The following is a 16,520-nucleotide window of genomic DNA, read 5'->3' on the forward strand; positions in this document are numbered from 1 at the left end:
TCACCGGGAGAACTGGCTTTAAGGCTGTAATCACTGAGGACTTTCACGATTTGGTGGCAACTTTTGTCATTTCCCAAAAGCTTTTCCCCAAATTACCTCCATCTTATTTTGCACAGACTCTGTTGCTGAAAGAAAATTGAACTCCAGAATTTAATGATCTCCTTTATGACTAAATTAAAAATATCGAAAGCACATCACATGCCGAGAGCCATTTGAAACAGTAGCTGCTAAATGGATACTGGAAGGAGAGTGCCTCTCAATTTATATAGCCTGAACTGCTAAAATATGATTGCAGAAGGGTGAATAATGTTGTGCTTTTGTAATATGAATTGAAGGGTCCGGGAACAGGCATTCATTTCAAGAGTGAAATAACCCTGCGACAATTTAAATTATAACACTGCAATTGAAATGCTCGTATTTCGTAATGTAATAAACTGGAATGAGATAGAATGGAACTGGTGAACTCCCGATGTTTGACACTCAGCAAAGTTCAGGCTAATGTGAGAACTGAAGAAATTACAAAGATTAATTAACTTAGTCTAACGAGAGTCTAATTTCAAATTACCTTGCATTCGCTATCGTTCTATGCATGGGCGTGACAGGAAATATTCAACGTCATTTAGGGAACGAACATAGATCAATAAACGTGGTTACTTCATGAAAATTTTTCAACATAATACCATCTATAAGAACTCTCAGCCTTAAAAGGCATAAGCCTAACATTGAGTCTCGATAAGGTTGTTGTTCAGCTGGCTCTTTCGCTGAATGATCAACGTAGGGGTCCTAGTTTCGGAGTGTCCCCGGTTCGATTCGAGATCCGGCTGGGGGTTTTAGCCGCGTCTGAGTATTTCCTTTGGCTCGAGGACTGGGTAATTTCGTTCGTCTTAACACACAAAACTTCATGTAAATACCCAAAACACATCATAGTATGAACACCGCAGAGACGGACAAGAGAGAGAGAGTACATCCATCCCCATAGGTTTGGTGTCAGAAAGGGCGAATGGCAGTAAAACTGGGCCAAATCCCCATCGTACGCAAAAAATTGGACAGAAGACCAGAAAAGAGTAGGTAAAATTATTATAGGGATAAGAGGGAGCAACGACTTGGGAAGGTAATGTGAAGTGATGACGTGAGGACTCTGAAGAGACCCACGGGCAACTTGCGCGTTTGGACGTGGAATGATGATGAAAATGAGATAGTGAGAGAGGGAAACCTGGTTTCCACACACAGTCATAGCTTTTGGCATGCAATCTAGTGATCAGAAATTTTATACTGCCCCCTCTTCTACCATTACGACCTGAGCATCGCCGAGCACATTATTTGAACTTCTGCCAGGAAAGGACAGCATAGCAGCTTGCGGATTGGCGTCAAGTAGTGACGGCCCGCAAATTCGAATTTGGAGACGCCTTGGCCAACGCAGTGATTCATGCTTCATTGTAGAACGGCACACCCTGTGCCAAACCGAGAAGTGTCAATGTGTGGGTGTGCAGTTTCTTATGATTCGCGCTCTCAACCCGTGACTATTGAAGGAACCCTGACGGTGCTGTGATACCTCTAGGAAATTCTACGACAGTGCAAGTCGACAGCCTCATTTTGTAGTAGGATAATACCCGGCCCTACACAGCACGTATATCTTTAGCGTGCTTTCACTGTGTCCTTAGCCGGCAAGGTCTCCAGACCTCTCACCCGCCGGGAACTCTTGGGACCAGATTAGACGGCAACTTCAGCAGATTTGGAGGTTCAGTTGCGCAGTAGAACATCCGACACCTGTATGCCTTCATGCCCATTATCCAACACAATACTAAATAAATAATACAAGTGTATGTTACTCCGAAGTAAATGCTTGGTGTGGTACAATATTTTGCTATTTTCGTTATACTACCATATTCTTTACCCATTTACGTGCTCCTGTGATGATTACTTGTTGGCGAGTAATTGTTTGAGAATGACTGTTTTTGCCAGGATAGAAGACGGAGGAATTAGTTATTATATATTATTATTATTCCATACACTGTGTGTGGTAAAAAAGATCAACCGAGCTCGATAGCTGCAGTCGCTTAGGTGCGGCCAGTATCCAGTATTCGGGAGATAGTAGGTTCGAACCCCACTGTCGGCAGCCCTCAAAATGGTTTTCCTTGGTTTCCCATTTTCACACCAGGCAAATGCTGGGGATGTACCTTAATTAAGGCCACGGCCGCTTCCTTCCCACTCCTAGCCCTTCCCTTCCCATCGTCGCCATAATACCTATCTGTGTCGGTGCGACGTAAAGCAACTAGCAAAAAAAAAATAAAAAAAAAAAAATATGATCACGCTGCTCATGTAGATGTACATCAATTCGTATTATTACTTCTGCTACATATTAGTGTCAAAGCTACTGGTAAGTTCTCTTCATTAAAGTGTTTCGTACTACCCCATGATTAATCAAACTGATTACTTCCCATTCAAATAATTACTTCGCGTTCCATTACTTAGCAACAACCAATCGTTGCTGATTAGATTCTGTTGCTTAATGCGTACAATTTCAATCAAACAATTACCAGTGAAGGCTTATTTTACATCGAATGGTTATCTTAAAAATCGATTAGCTTTTAATCCAAACAGTCTTCATTAGGGCGATTACTAGGATTCGTTTGTAGTCAAACAAAAGTAGCATTTGCTAAAATGAAATAATCACGAGGGCGCACTAATTTGAGACCAGCTATTGCAATATCTCAAACTATAGGGAGATCCACACTCATAAGAAGATAACACTTGTTTTAAAAGCATCTAACGTTATAATGATTTGAATTTTTTTAGTCGAAACTGTTTCATTGCTATAATATTCTAGAGCCGTTTAAATTTTACTCACCTTGTATACAGTGTAATCACTAGGGCTGGGAGTGGTGGCCTATAAATAACCAATAAACTGTCCGGTTCCATGGATAAATGGTTAGCGTGATGGTATTTGGTCTAGTGGGTCTCGGGTTCGATTCTAGCCCGGTTCGGGGATTTTAACCTTCAACGACTAATTTTGACGACTCAGGGACTGCATGTGTGTTTTGTCTTCATCATTAGAATTCATGATGGGTAGAGTCCCATCCTCGCAGGTACGCAGGTCGCCTACGAGGCGTCAGCTCGGAAGACCTGCACCAGGCCTCTTCGGAGGCCACACGCCATTATTATTATTATTATTATTATTATTATTATTATTATTATTATTATTATTACCAAAAACTGCCAAATTTATGAGGCATTTATGATCTCAAGATCTTCCAAAGTATCCTACGAAACATAACAATGTCCTCTTAAGATGAATTTGATAGGCCTATTCTGAGTTACAAAGTAGGAAAAAATTTTCAACGTTTTATTAATTAGACTATTAAATAATAATTATAATGCCAATAATTCAGTTCATCTACCAACACTATTTATTTAATTTTTATCAGTTTTATCTGAATGACTCCAAAACACATTTTAATCAATATAGTTTCCAATGATTACTCCTAGTTACTTTTTACTTTTACTTTTCACTTGCTGAGTTGCTTCCCGGAACAAGTCCACAAAGAGTTTCACTGTTTGGCAGTGGTAGCAATAGACGTAACGCTACGCACCTAATACGCTGTCGTAGCAGGGAGAAAGTTGATACTCCCACGTGGCGGATGGGGTCATCCTAACCGGCTTGCCGGAGGACATGAGCGAAATAAACTAGCTCTCGCGGACCAAACACACAACCCTCTTTAATAATTTAATTTCGTGTGGTTATTTCTAGCCGAGTGCAGCCCTTGTAAGGCAGACCCTCCAATGAGGGTGGGCGGCATCTGTCTTTTGTAGGTAACTGCGTGTTATTGTGGTGGAGAATAGTGTTATGTGTGGTGTGTGAGTTGCAGGGATGTTGGGGACAGCACAAACACCCAGCCCCCGGGCCATTGGAATTAACCAATGAAGGTTCAAATCGCCGACCCGGCCGGGAATCGAACCCGGGACCCTCTGAACCGAAGGCCAGTACGCTGACAATTCAGCCAACGAGTCGGACACACACAACCCCCCCCCCTGTGGGTGGGGGATGCACACGAAGAATACACCCACGGTATCCCCTTCCTGTCATAAAAAGGCGACAACATGTGGCGATCAAAGGATGCTGAATTTTGAACCGTGAGATTACCTGTGATTAGTACCACTATATAAGAAATACCATGGGTCTGTGGGTGGATCACTATGGGTTTACAGTACCCGTGTATAGTATCCAGCACTATGACAGAGGCTCACCTCTGTCCAGATCGGTTGAACACGTCAAGGAGATAAAAGGAAGCTATTCTCGCTCGGGTGTTTCAGCATCTGGTTACGGACATCATGAGTCTGCATTATATAAGTGGCACCGCGGGTCTGCGTTGCCTGCGATTAGTACCCACTATGTGAGAAACACCACGGTATACTACGAGTCGCCGTGAATAGTACCACTATGTGAGGAACACCATAGGTTTGCGTTGCCTGTGAGCCATTATGTGAACTATCTATCTAACTAACCTTTCATTCCACCCCCGATGGGGGAGGCGGGCCACCTTGTAGGAAACACATACTCTTTGGCTAAGAGAGTTGTTAAGGGTGATGTGGTAATGTGGGAGAGGGTAAATAGAGGTGATGAGAATGGGAGATATGATTGGAGGCGTCTTGGCTTCTTTTTCTGTGTATTTTTTATTTTTTGTATGGTTATCACTACATTTGTTTGGTGTTTTAGCCGTGTTGAATCATTATGTGAGAAGCACCGTAGGTCTACTTTACCTTGCGTAGTACATTACCTGTGAATAGTACCACGATGTGATGAACACCGTGAGTCTACGTTACTTGTTATTGGTACCGTTACATGAGAATACCATGATTTTACTTTACAAGCGATAAGTACCATAATGAGGAATCGCTAACCTGGGTTTAGGACCTCTTTAAACAACAAGAATAATTGATTCAGGATTGTGCTTTGGAAGCAGCCCCTTGGTCGGTATACACCATCATTATAAGTTAGTTTTTGGGAAAGTGAGGCACTGCGAGTCGGATCCAGTGATGGTTTAAAGTTCATAACCGTTGTTCATCGTATTCTTTCTAAATTCTAGTCAATGGATTCATTTTAGAATTGTTTTTAACTTTGAATATTGTGAGATGGATCCGTTGATTATTTTAAATTCACATTTATCCATTCATTCTTCATCATCGAGGTTTGAATTCTGGTCAGTGGATGAATTTTGGAATTTTAAATTGTCATTATCTATATTTCGTCTCATTTCGTACCATTAGGGGCCGATGACCTAGATTTTAGGCCACTTTAAACAACAAGCATCATAATCATCATCATCAATATTAGACGTATCGACATTGCCGCCATCAGTAAAGAAAAAGAAATACAGAAAACAAAATTGATCCAACAATTCAGTTTGAGCAATCGGTAGCACAGCCCCAAGAAGTGCACAATGAGAAGATAAACTTTAAATGAACGAACTATACCACACTTTCTTCCCTCAATATGGTCTCAAACGGATAACACTGTGCCTGGTTTATTTCTAGGAGCTCTTGGCACTATACTAAAATTATTTAAATAATCTGCAGTCCACGACGTTAAGAACTGAACCACACTTTAGCATTACAGTCTGCGTAGTTTAAGTTATCTGACGCGGGCTGTAGTTTAGTGACATTCTCATCAGCTGTGAAGACGTAGGCCAAGTTGAGCCAAATACATAAGAGACTTCTGCAATATGAAATTCAAACAATATGATTCGTTGTCTATAAGAAGTAAGTAAGTTACAGGTCTTGTACAACAATATTAACATTTAAGTGGAATTTCAAACTGATTTTTGAGTAGAACAACTTGTCTGAATCGTTCTGTCTAAAAGATGATGTTAACAGCTAATTGTGCATAAATTAACGTGCTGGCCTTTTACCTGAAGGCCTTGATTTCTATTCCCACACGTCCATAGATATTAATCCTAGACTGAAGGCTAAAATGGAATTCATTCGTTTTGGTCATGTCTGTTGTAAACAAGGTTGGGTTTACAAAAACACAACTTCTTTATTTGCTTCACATGTAAAATTACAATATTTACACTAACAAAACTGAAAGTTATCTCGAAGCAAATTGAACTATGAATTTGGAGAAAGAGTCTGTCTTTGTACACTATATACACGTTGGAGTATTCACGTTCACTACTATTTCAGAAAGATAGTCCTTGTGACCTGAAAAGTTCTTGATAGTCGAAAACTATCAGAAGCACTGACGTAAATATCTCAGAGTGTCCTTCCTTGTTGAAGTGTCCGAGTTCATTAACGTAAGTTCAATGACTGAAGAGTTCCTACTTAGCGAAACTAAGTCGATAATGGGAGCTTGCATTAGCTAGGGAATGATAGTGGCATATAATGGTAAGACTGGGCATGGACAGCGGAATAGGCAAGAGGAGCGGTGACCCGAGGTGAGACCTCTTACTGCCAGAAATTCAGTCCACCTGGCCGAAGCACATTTTCAAGAGGAGTAGCCTCCGTGCTCGTCGTAGGGTGTATTCTGGAGCTGGACACTGGGGTCAGTGGGCGTCTGGACAGACTAGGAGCTCCTTTTTATAGCACACACGACGTTCCAGGCACGCGCACTGAGAGCTGCGCGTCGAGGCTCGAAGAATAACACACTGGCACGCGTGTAGCTGGCTGGCGGATCGAGAAGGGAGCGACGGACATACAACAATGTCCTTGTCAAGGATCACCGTAGACAATAATTTGTTAAATATTATTTTCATATTCAGAATAGTCATTAGATCTACAGTGAAATTCATTATCATTAATTGTGTTCTTGTTTCTCTGTTGCAGACAGTATCGGTAGCAGTATCAGTGCTGACACTCACGTTCATCAGCGTGGACCGCTGGTACGCCATCTGCTTTCCGCTACAGTTCAAATCCACAACTGGTCGAGCCAAGACAGCAATTATTGTCATCTGGGTACTGGCGCTTACCTTTGGTGAGTATCTCGTCAACAGTTTTCTCCATTGGATGTCTTTTATGTTCATAATCATTCAAACCGGTTTCGAGAAACATTTTACTAGAGTTGACATTACAGTATAATTTAATTTTTCAAAATTACTAATTGAAAATTTCAGCAGAACATAACAAACTAGGGATATACTTAAAGTAATTTCTCCAACAATAATTCTAATTGCGGTATGCCATTCCTGTAAAATTATACAGGATGGACAAGATAGAACTGGCAGAGAAAAGTATTTATAAGACCGACGCGGAATTGACACTTGTTAACGTGAAGGAAAACTGTCCATCACAGGAAATGCTGGAAACCGTAATTTCGATGCACCAACCAGTTGCTGTCACACGTCTGTGCATGCGCATCTTCCGCATCTCCCGAGTACGTCGCTGTGTCATTACGCGTGAGTGAGAGGAGCAGTCGTGTTTAGTGACCAGTTGAATGCAACATACAACGGTGCTCACGATAAAACAGTGCGTGTTCATTGTCGAATGTTATGCGAAACGCAGTTCGTGGGAAACCTCTGCGGAACTGTTTGCGCAAGAGTTTAAAAATGGAAATATTTTCGTAAGACTTCCAGTAAAGCCGCAATGCAAAACTTAGTGACAAAACGGCGCGAAACGGACTCTGTAGCGTATAAAAACCGTAACTATCCGAAGAGAGTTTGAACACTAGAAAACATTACTCGAGTGAAGAAAAGCCTGGAAGAAATCTCAATGCCATTTATCAGTGCAAGTGGGATTTTTTTTTTTGGTAGGGGCTTTACGTCGCACCGACACAGATAGGTCTTATGGCGACGATGGGATAGGAAAGGCCTAGGAGTTGGAAGGAAGCGGCCGTGGCCTTAATTAAGGTACAGCCCCAGCATTTGCCTGGTGTGAAAATGGGAAACCACGGAAGCAAGTGGGAATTACGAGATCGCCTTGTCGAAGCATTATCAAAAAGGACCTGCATGTGTACCCTTACAAATTCACTGTTGTGCATGCGTTAAAACGTCTAGACGAACCTTCGTGTTCTGAGCATGCGCAAGATACGCACACGTAGACATGTGACAGCAACTGATTCGTGCGACGAAATCACGGTTTGCAGCATTTCCTGTGATGGACAGTTCTCCTGTTCCGCGTCAATCTTATAAATACTTTCCGAGCCTGTTTTACTTTATCCACTCTGTACATCCCTCTTATTTGAAATGACTTTAAACACTTGGCTATTCAGCCACACATTTTCACGTACCTCGTAATAGGTACTGCTGAAAAAATATCTAGTCAGTACGCTTGTTGAAAACTCAGCCCGAAATCTAGTTGGATCCTCAAAAGCTTTGCCATCACCTGTTGTGAATACCACCCTAGGCGTCACTAAAGAGGCATACTACGGAAATGAAAAGTAAGGTAGTTGACTCGGCCACAAGTTTTCACATAGAATACGTACCACATAATAGGTACTGCTAAAATAAAGTCTACTCAGTACGTTTGTTGAAAATTCAACCCGAAGTCGGGTTGGATCCTCAGCAGCTCTGCCATCAGCTGTTATGAATATATTAGGCGTCACTAAAGAGGCATACTAGGGAAATGAAGAGTAAGGTAGTTGCTTACCTGAGCGAGCCTCATGTTGCTGTTACATTTCAATATCTCAAACCCACCAAAATGCACGCACCAACCAACAACCTCGTGAGTGACATTTTCACATCATTCATAACAGCCACTGGCGGGATAAGGATTTGCATTACTAGCATCGCTCATACCTCGTTGAATTTCATATTGTCAAAGCCAAGGATGAGATTGAGACAGGTCAATGAAATTAACAAATTTGTTTTACCCTGTACCAGAAGACAGTACGATATAAGCACAAATAATGTCCAAATATATCGATCACCGGTTCCTATTCCAGTGTAGGAGAATGTTCACCTTCACATCTTCGACTGTTGGTACCGTCGTCATCGAGACTGTCTGATTACGCTGTCTTGGTAATCACTACATACGTTTTTTTATAAAATCAAGTGATAAATCCCTATTGCACTGACGTTCGAAGTTATTTGAGGTGGTTCAAAACTTCTGCAGCTAATTTGAAAATGATTTTTAATATCCTGTCATTCATATGTAAATTCCTGGTTTTCTTTCCTAAGTACATACCTTCCTTTTTAGATTCAACGCTTCAGTAAACTCAAATCATAATTCTTGTATTTATTTTACATTAATCGTCGTAAATTCATCAGGAATAGACAGCAAGAGGTGTATAATATTTTTTATCAAGTAATATGGCAGCCTCGCGCATCCATTGACTTCTACTCTGGCAGAACATTGGTGATGTGTTCTTCTATCTTATTCTGTTCTCGTCGGCTGGCTCTGATGGCTTTGCTGATATACAGTAACGAGGGGTATAAACTTCGTATCTCCATTTTTGTGTTATTCTATGCTCGGTGGTATCCACCTACAACAAAGCTTCGACTTTCGTGTGATAGTTGCCGCACTCCTTACGCGACAACTCCTAAGACTTAATTCAGTTCTACGACTATAGAGGATGTTAAAATTGCTGAGTGTAATTAAATGAGAAATTCACCTGAATGAATCGAGGAAGAAGCAACTATGTGAAGAATGATTTATTCATATCCCTACCATGGATGTACCTAGAACGAAGCATCCATGATCTCTCTTTTAGATTCCGCTCTCCAATCTCAGTGGTAAGAGTTTTGTCTCGTGGTTATATATAGAGGTTAACATCCTTGAACACCAAACGCGCAGAGTGAATTTCGGCTTACTGCTGGCCACCGCACTTTCTACAGCTCTGCATTCGGAAGACGCAGAGGGAGGGGCTTTTCCCCTTCGTCAGTTGTCTCGACAATTGTTTTCCGTTGTTTTCCATTCTCCTGCACTAAGGTGAATGCTGGCATAGTTCCTTGTATAGGCCACGGCCGCCAACTCCCTCACTTTCTCCTAATGCCTCCTTCTCCAACTCAAATCTCGCTGACCTGAGAGACGGCATTACCGTGTAGGAGGCCCATCGTCCCCTTCATGGACGAAATGACAACTACTGTAGTGTAATAGTAGTCGTTGCATAAGCCAGATGGTCGAAATAATTAATTTACTTCACTGCAAGTATTTTTAACTAATTATTTCAAATATGATCATCATCATTGTCTTGCTTTACCTATAACTTGTGCCAATTTCACTCTTCCAAACTTTTTCCAGTTTAATAGCCTCGCTTTGGAGAACGACAGAATTCAAGGATGGACAATGTTCGACCACATGCCGATGGACGAAGATGTGTGCGTTAACATGGCGAATATGGCAAAACCACTTGAACTCAAAACATCGTTTTCTTTAAAAAGTACGGAATTCATAGCTGTGAGGGTTTCATTGTATTTTAATTGTAGAGGAGAGATAACCGTCTATGTCTGTCACCAATTTCGTCTGTCGAAACGTTCTTGTTTCCCCAATATCCCTGCTAAAGGCAGGTGAATTGGGGATTCTATGTCAAGTTACAAAATATTTCTCAGTCAAGAAAGCCAATAAATATGGTTGAGAATTCATTTTTCGCTGACCATGTGACACTCCAATATCTCCAGGCAACCTGACGGGATGGCAATCAGGCGATGGCTCCATATGGCACAGGAGTTTTTATTACGATGATGATGACGACGATGTATATTATATACCGGGCGAGTTGGCCGTGCGGTTTGGGGCGCGAAGCTGTGAGCTTGCATCCGGGAGATAGTAGGTTCGAACCCCACTGTCGACAGCTCTGAAGATAGTTTTCCATGGTTCCCCATTTTCACAGCAGACAAATACTGGGGTTGTACCTTTATTAAGGCCACGGTCGTTTCCTTCCCACTCCTAGGCTTTTCCTATCCCATCGTCGCCATAAGACCTATCTGTGTCGGTGCAACGTATAGCAAGTTGTAAAAAATGTTATTATTATTATTATTATTATTATTATTATTATTATTATTATTATTATTCATCTCATTTCGGCCAGCTATGGTTGCCTATTACTGCTGCTTTCGTTCTCGGTTTGTTCCTTTCTCTCCTGTACCCATGTCTTTCCTTTTTTAGCTTCGGCTTCTTTCTAGAAACCATGGCATGCTTGAAGTTTCTTTTGGAGTGGGACATGATCTAAGGTGCCATTATGTGTGAGCTCCAGTTCTTAGAAATCTCTTACTACCTCGGTGAACCAGGCCGCTTTGATTTTATTGAGCTGAATGTAGTTAATGATCCGACCTCTGGTCGGATGACACTGCCGTAGTGCCTCAGTTTTGCATTGAACGATTCTCACCTTTTGTTTGTAGACACCCTTAGTTAGCTGGTATGCCATTTCTATTTCGTTCATGCGTGACACGAAGGTTGCTTTCTCGGAGTTTTGGGTTCTATTATTATTATTATTATGTCCGGCTCCATGGCTAAATGGTTAGCGCGCTGGCCTTTGGTCACAGGGATCCCGGGTTCGATTCCCGGCAGGGTCGGGAATTTTAACCTTAATTGTTTAATTTCGCTGGCACGGGGACTGGGTGTATGTGTCCTCATCATTATTTCATCTTCATCACGACGCGCAGGTCGCCTACGGGAGTCAAATAGAAAGACCTGCAACTGGCGAGCCGAACTTGTCCTCGGACAATACCGGCACTAAAAGCCATACACCATTTCATTATTTTTTATTATTATTATTATTTCGATTCAGCCCGCTATGGACCACGCTGTTTCAAACGTTTTATGTCCTGAGCTTTAACACTCGTCCAGTACTCCCGCATCTTTCTTCGGCGAGCTTCGTTCCGTTCTTCGGTCCACGTCTAGCCTGTCTTCATCGTAGGTTTGTTCTAAAACTCTGTAGACCTTCAAGTTACTTATTTAAAGGGTCACTTTGCAATAAGTCATCACGTAAGACAACCAATTCTTGTAAATACTTTTCCACCTCGGTGAACCAGACAATTTAACTTTCTTATTCAGAAAGTAGCCTTCTCCTGCCCAAATTATACTTTTTCGACAAAAAATATTTGGTCTCTATATTTATGGACGGGAGGGTATTGTAGCACTAAAACATCACTTTCTATTTTCTCAAAAATTACTTTTTGAAAATAGGTTTGTTACTTTGAGGTAACACTGGGTAATAAAGGTAATGGTACGAACATTTTGAAGGTAATTTTCCTACCCTAATAGAATTTCTATATATAGCTTTTATTTAGCATTCTCTTAAAATTGTGAGGACTATATTCAAACTACATGAAAATATAGGTAATTTCCTTTTTTATTTCAAATGTTACTGTTGAGACAAATTTGTATTTATATGAAAAATACCGCGAGTACTTTTTAGTAAAATGAGGCTACAAAGCATTGTGTTATCATTGAAGTTAAGTCCTGATTTTATGCTTCTACTCACTGTGTCAGCAACGACTGGGAATCTAGTTTGTTTCCCAATACGTACGGGAGCTCGGCAACTGATACATTGACCTATATAGACAACATCCAAAATAATTGTTTGATTTTAGTTTTCTTCACACTTTTATAAATTTGTATGCCCCACTCTTGATTCCAGGATATTATTATCCATTAATTATCTGAAATAATTTATAGGAACATCAGGTATTTTGAGATCCAGGTGGTAGCTGATCTTTCCATATTAATAGAGAAGTTGCCCTACGTATGCTAACATTCTTCCAAACTATTCTTTCCTCCACTCGCCCTATCTAATGGCAATGAACTGACACAAATTGGTTCAGATTTGAAAGTATAAATGCTAAAACTTGCTGAATTGTCAGTTTCTGCTCTGGCACATTGTCATTGTCTCCATCTTAGTCTTCTCTTTCGCGAATAATTATATTTTCTGTTAGTGTTCAAAAATCTAATTCATCATCGGAGTCAGATAAGAGAATATTCGGAATCATATCCATTTGTTTCCCTCAAATTGACGGCATTGTTTGTACTTTTACCGTAGAAACGATTGGGATTTATCAGTCTGTAGGAAAATAAATAAAAGTGAGGTTATAGGTCACCATTGCCCAATGTGACTTTGAGGTTACAAAGCAAAGTTTATAGGTAAATTCATCAAATCTTTCATGTTTTTTATAAAATGCATAAAATAACTTTATGAGGCTTACGTTCGAAATTTTATTTCTCACAGTAGTGATAAAAATATCGAACAATCAGACATCAAACTGGGAGAACAGCATACTAGCATAAACACATGAGCGGGCTCCCAAAATAGCTGACATCTAGCGGAAATGATACCCTACTGTTGCTTAGCAACCTGAAATAAACGTAGCCGTACTGTGACTTGGTCCAAGATAGAATAACAGCGTACATAATAAGATAATAAGGAAAATATGGTATATGGTATGTGACTTGTGTATGGGTAACAGAGTACCTGACAGATTTTTGAACACTGGGCAGTAGAGGGGTAGGCAAACATTCGAGTGGGCAGTCTTTCTGGTCTCATTCGTGTAAAGCAGGGCCTCTCAAACGCGCAAAATCTCACGCGTGCAAATCGAGGCGCGAGAGCTCCGTGCACTATGCATCGGTCCCGCTCGGTTCAGCTCGGACCAACGCTTCGTCTCTAGGCTACTCGGCTAAGCTCGGCTCTACTCGGCTCAAGTCAGCTTGGACTTAGAGCGCTACGGAGCAAGTGTTGTAGAGGGAGACAGGGGGAGCGAGCGAGACGGGCATGAGGAAAGAGAGAGTAAGCGCTATTGCTCCAAAGCGCATGCACCCTGAGAGGCCCTGGTGTAAAATGTCCATTGAAAAAAAAAATCATTATTTTCCTAATATTGCCTCTTATCCATATGCAGATATTGTTCATGTTTGTGCCTTCTCTTACACTCTCCATTTTCCTTTATAGGGTCGAAATTATTATTATTATTATTATTATTATTATTATTATTATTATTATTATTATTATTATTATTATTATTATTATTATTATTATTACATATAAACAGACCTACAAAAGTATGCTTTACTCATTGATGATACATTATATACTGAACGGTTAGTAAAATAATGGGTAACAGAGTACCTGACAGTCCTATTTTAAGTATTAGAACCGACAGGAAATGACCGGTAACAACTTACTTCTGATGTTCCTAAATTTATTGCAGTGAAGTTATGTTGTTATAATGTAGATGGCTGGTTCTTAATTCAAACCTTGACCTTCATATTTCACTGCTCTCGACCAGCTAATATTTTTACAGAACTTGCTGCAGACGACGTATCACAAATTCCAATTCAGTTTATTGTCACAGATGGTCGCAGGAGCTACTTTTATTATCGTAGGCTACATATTTTATGCTGAGCCGTGCTCGACGAATTCTCGTTATATTGCTCAATATTCTGTGGTATCCACGTTTACGATATCCTGTGCAAGTTGAACAGCAAACACTAGAGACTCCTCGGTCATGTGCCTCTGCTAAAATTAAATAAATGTATATATAGCTCATTTTTCCTATCCTTGTGATGTCAGGCTAGCGTAACTGGTTATTACCTGAAAAACCTGGAATTTTTCACCCTAGAGTCTTAATTCAATACTGGAACGGCATTCAATCAGTCTTGAGAGGTCTAATAAGGAGCTGGTGATGCGAAAGAAAGCGCACATGGTTCAGAAATCCAAGCAATACAGCTGCGCTAACGACTAAATATTCTAACACTTGCAAGCCACGTGGCTTTGACATACCGAAGGCCTGAAAGGGATAATTGTCAGCATTTCTGCCTTACGTTTAGAGGGCCCTAAGTACGATTCTTAGTATGCTCTAGTTAATTTCATTGGTTCAGCGTTGTTTTGATTAGATCAATACACATTTCTTAATCAACACACAACACGTCGTACTATCCATCACCACACATACACGCAATAGTGATTGTATCCCTCTACATAGGAATAGCGTCAGCGAGAACATCTGGCCGTGAAACAAGGCGGTGGGATACCTCCAGGGTGTGAGGAAAGAGAATTAAAAGGAAACAAAGCAATAACAACCCACGACGGATTACTCGGGTTATTTATTTATATCACCATTTGTCCGTCTCAATCTAATTTCAGACACAGTTGTAAAAAAAAGGAGGAAAAATGTGCAATTAAATGTCACCAATTAGATGTTTAATTACCAATTAGGGCAACGAAATGCAAACATCAAATCGATTTCCTTAATCCAGTTGTAACGAAATACATTTCCAAATATATCGCCAACATTCGTATGAGTAGACAAATCAAGCTCGTACAAAATCCAAAAATTCAGTAAATGCTTAAAAATCCAAACATACGCAGTTGAAATACGTCCCCTGCTAAATGATCTCTGTTTTTTTTTTTTTTTTTTTTTTTTTTTTGTACAATTTGCTTTACGTCGCCCCGACACAGATAGGTCTTTCGGCGTGGAGACCATGGGATAGGAGAGGGCTAGAAGTGTAAGGAATCGGCCATGGCCTTAATTATGCTACAGACTCAGCATTTTCCTGGTATGAAAATGGATAACCTCATAAAATCATCTTCAGGTTGACGACATTGGGGATCGAACCCACTATCTTCCAAATGCAAGCTGACAGGTACGCGAAACCTTGCAACCACTAGCTCAGTCAATGATAACTATCGTCGGGCATTATACTCAAAAGTGCCGTCCATTAATGTCTTGGAATTACAATCATTTAGTCATCAAGTTTTAAAAGTCTTTTTTCACCTCGTTAAGGGTTGAAGTTGAGAAGTTTTTTTTTTTAAACAGCAATCTACAGAGCGAATATCACATTGCTAACCTCAACGACTCTTGAACCAGGGATAATATTCAGAAAACAAAATCGACTTTGTTTCACTACTTCATAACCCGTATTTCCAAACACTATCAACCTCTGCCAATATCGTTAAGGAAGTATACATTCCAAATATCACGACTCTACGTACAGAGCTCTGGGCTCGGGGTTAATGAGTGTGTCAGTTACCTCAGACTTTACATCGTCATCATCATCATCGTCATCATCATCGTCATCATCATCACGAGTAATCAGTCCGAGGCGTGATCACTAGCCATTTGCCATGAAGTTGCTCTATGTTCAACGGTCCTTCACAGTTGTCTTCATTCCGGAGTCGGGAAATGGTAGGGCTGGACTCCACTGTCGACAACCATGAAGATGGTTTTCCCGGTGTTTCCCGTTTTCACACCTGGTGAATGCTGTGCCTTAATTAAGGCCACGATTGCTTCCTACCCAGTCCTAACACTATCCTACTTCAATATGGCTACTTCAACGTAGAAATAAAAATGTCTGAATCGATGCGACATAAAATAAATAGCAAAAAAGAAAGAAACCATGTCATTCACTACTTCTATAACGGACGTGTATTTCCCTCATCTATGCGATGTCTTTCCTTCATTGAAACATGCTACTACATGCATGCATACATACATACAGACATGCATACATACATACATACATACATACATACATACATACATACATACATAATACATACATACATACATACATACTATCAACCTCTGCCAATGTCGTTAAGGAAGTATACATTCCAAATGTCACGACTCTACGTACAGAGCTCTGGGCTCGGGGTTAATGAG

At 40.6% G+C, this 16,520-nt stretch overlaps 1 protein-coding gene across 1 annotated transcript in view; it reads left to right on the forward strand.

Annotated features, from left to right (window-relative positions):
* LOC136875659 (orexin receptor type 2) overlaps positions 1 to 16,520 on the forward strand; it is a 625,044-nt gene that overhangs the window by 313,983 nt on the left and 294,541 nt on the right. The window contains exon 2 of the mRNA XM_067149207.2: positions 6,820 to 6,967. The gene's annotated coding sequence lies outside the window, so the exon portion shown is untranslated. The remainder of the gene's footprint in view (positions 1 to 6,819; positions 6,968 to 16,520) is intronic.

This window comes from Anabrus simplex, chromosome 6, assembly GCF_040414725.1.
Source record: "Anabrus simplex isolate iqAnaSimp1 chromosome 6, ASM4041472v1, whole genome shotgun sequence".
In the NCBI taxonomy this organism is placed as follows: Eukaryota; Metazoa; Arthropoda; class Insecta; order Orthoptera; family Tettigoniidae; genus Anabrus; species Anabrus simplex.